At 52.7% G+C, this 2500-nt stretch overlaps 1 protein-coding gene and 1 long non-coding RNA gene across 2 annotated transcripts in view; both read right to left on the bottom strand.

Moving 5' to 3' along the window:
- The window catches only part of ndufa4l2a (NDUFA4 mitochondrial complex associated like 2a), a 7224-nt gene that overhangs the window by 1339 nt on the left and 3385 nt on the right, over positions 1-2500 (bottom strand). The window lies entirely within an intron of this gene.
- The window catches only part of LOC121699576, a 3324-nt gene that overhangs the window by 173 nt on the left and 651 nt on the right, over positions 1-2500 (bottom strand). Inside the window, exons 2-3 of the long non-coding RNA XR_006026988.1 lie at positions 2340-2346; positions 1-310 (exon numbers count right to left, since the gene is read on the bottom strand). The exon at positions 1-310 is cut by the window's left edge and continues 173 nt beyond it. This is a non-coding gene — a long non-coding RNA (uncharacterized LOC121699576). The remainder of the gene's footprint in view (positions 311-2339; positions 2347-2500) is intronic.

Raw genomic sequence — 2500 nt, 5'->3', positions numbered from 1 at the left:
GCAGGTCAGAGCCAGAACTACACACACACACACACACACACACACACACACCAGCTTCAACCTTTCAGGGACAGTTGGGGCGATTTAGGGGGCATATCTGGGCCATATCAGGGCCATGTTGGGGTCAGAATGGGCTATTGTCTGAGGCAGTGGTCTCTACAGCCAGATGAGACACACACACACACACACACACACACACACATTCGCGAGCGCGAGCACATACAAATAGAGCTCTGTGTCCTTACGTGACGTGAGGTCCACTAGCCTGCCAGACCAGACATGCACACACACACACACACACGCACCTACACTTAGTGAACTGTACCAGGCTGTCAGTGAACAACAGACGGCACACCCAGACGGTTTCACCATCTTCACTGGAGATTTTAACCATGCTGATCTCAAAACTGTACTTCCAAAGCTACACCAGCATGTTGATTTTCCAACAAGAGGAGATAACATCCTGGACCTGGTCTACACTACACACAAAGGAGCATACAAAGCCACCCCCCTCCCCCACATTGGACTTTCAGACCATATCACTGTTATGCTAATGCCCGCATACAGACAAAGTGTAAAAGCGAACAAACCGGTTCGTAAGCAGGTAAAAGTGTGGCCTGAGGGAGCCTCCGATGCTCTTCAAGACTGCTTTGACACAACAGACTGGGAAATGTTTAAGCAGGCAGCCACTTACGACAACCGGACAGACATAGAGGAGTATACAGACACTGTAACCTCTTACATCACCAAGTGCATCGATGATGTGACCCACACAAAAGACATCATCACTCGGGCTAACTGGAAGCCATGGCTGACAGGGGATGTCCTCAGGCTGCTGAGGGCCAGAGACAAAGCCTACAGAGCTGGGGATGAAGCTGGCATGAAAACAGCGAGAGCCAACCTGTCCCGTGGCATCAAGGAAGCAAAAAAGGAATACACTCGCAAGATAACCACCCACTTCAAAGACAGCAGGAACGCACAAAGCCTATGGCAGGGCATTCAGGCCCTCACGGACTACAAGCCAGCGCCACAGAGCTGTGAGAGCAACATCCCTCTGCTCAACAACCTGAACCGCTTCTTTGCTCGCTTTGAAGCACAAAACAGCACCTGCCCACAGAAGACCCATCCCCCTCTACATGAGCAGCCCCTGTGCCTCTCTGCCGACAGCGTGAAGAGGACACTTGCTGCTATCAACACCCGTAAGGCAGCAGGCCCAGACAACATCCCAGGTCGTGCGCTGAAGGACTGTGCAGGGGAGCTTAAGGATGTCTTCACAGACATCTTTAACACTTCCCTGAAGCAAGCCATCGTCCCATCATGTTTCAAAGCTGCCACCATCATACCTGTGCCGAAGAAAACTGCTCCATCCTGCTTCAATGACTACCGCCCTGTGGCACTGACACCCATCATCATGAAGTGCTTTGAGCGGCTTGTCATGTCACATATCAAAGCCATTCTCCCCCCCCACCCTGGACCCCTTCCAGTTTGCATACCGAGCCAAGCGGTCTACAGAGGATGCAATCTGCTCTGCCCTCCACCCAGCCCTCACCCACCTGGTGCTGTTTATAGACTTCAGTTCTGCATTCAACACCATAATACCACAACAACTCATCTGCAAACTTGACAAACTGGGACTCAGTACCTACCTCTGCAACTGGCTACTGGACTTCCTCTGTCAGAGGCCCCAAGTAGTACGTGTTGGCAACAAAACCTCAAGCAGCATCACACTGAGCACAGGGGCCCCCCAAGGCTGCGTGCTCAGTCCGCTGCTCTTCACCCTGCTGACGCATGACTGCACTGCAACCTACAGCAACAATCACATAGTGAAATTTGCTGACGACACAACTCTGGTGGGTCTCATCACTAAGGGCGACGAGACTCAATACAGGTTGGAGGTCGACCATCTGACCACGTGGTGCAGGGACAACAACCTCCTGCTGAACGTCAGCAAGACCAAAGAGATTGTTGTTGACTTCCGGAGAGGTCACACCCAACACCTGCCACTGACCATCGACGGTGCTGTGGTGGAGAGAGCGAGCAGCACCAAATTCCTGGGGGTGCACATCAGTGAAGACCTCTCCTGGACCACCAACACTGCATCACTGGCGAAGAGAGCTCAGCGCCGCCTGTACTTCCTGCGGAAACTCAGGCGAGCAAGTGCTCCACCAGCCATCATGACCACATTCTACCAAGGCACCATTGAGAGCATCCTCTCCAGCTGTATCGCTGTGTGGGGCGGAAGCTGCACTGAATACAACAGGAAAGCCCTGCAGCGCATAGTGAACAGAATCTGGAAGGATTATTGGTGCTTCACTCCCCTCCCTGAAGGACATTTACACCACCCACCTCACCCGCAAGGCGACCAAAATTGTGAGTGATGCAAGTCACCCCGCTCACAATCTGTTTGATCTACTGCCCTCTGGGAAGAGGTACAGAAGCCTGCGCTCCCGCACTACCAGACTCACCAACAGCTTCATACACCAAGCTGTAAGGATGCTGA

This window comes from Alosa sapidissima, chromosome 24 (assembly GCF_018492685.1).
Source record: "Alosa sapidissima isolate fAloSap1 chromosome 24, fAloSap1.pri, whole genome shotgun sequence".
In the NCBI taxonomy this organism is placed as follows: Eukaryota; Metazoa; Chordata; class Actinopteri; order Clupeiformes; family Clupeidae; genus Alosa; species Alosa sapidissima.
The sequence above is the reverse complement of the archived record's forward strand: the minus strand, read 5'-3'. Positions and strand labels throughout refer to the sequence as shown.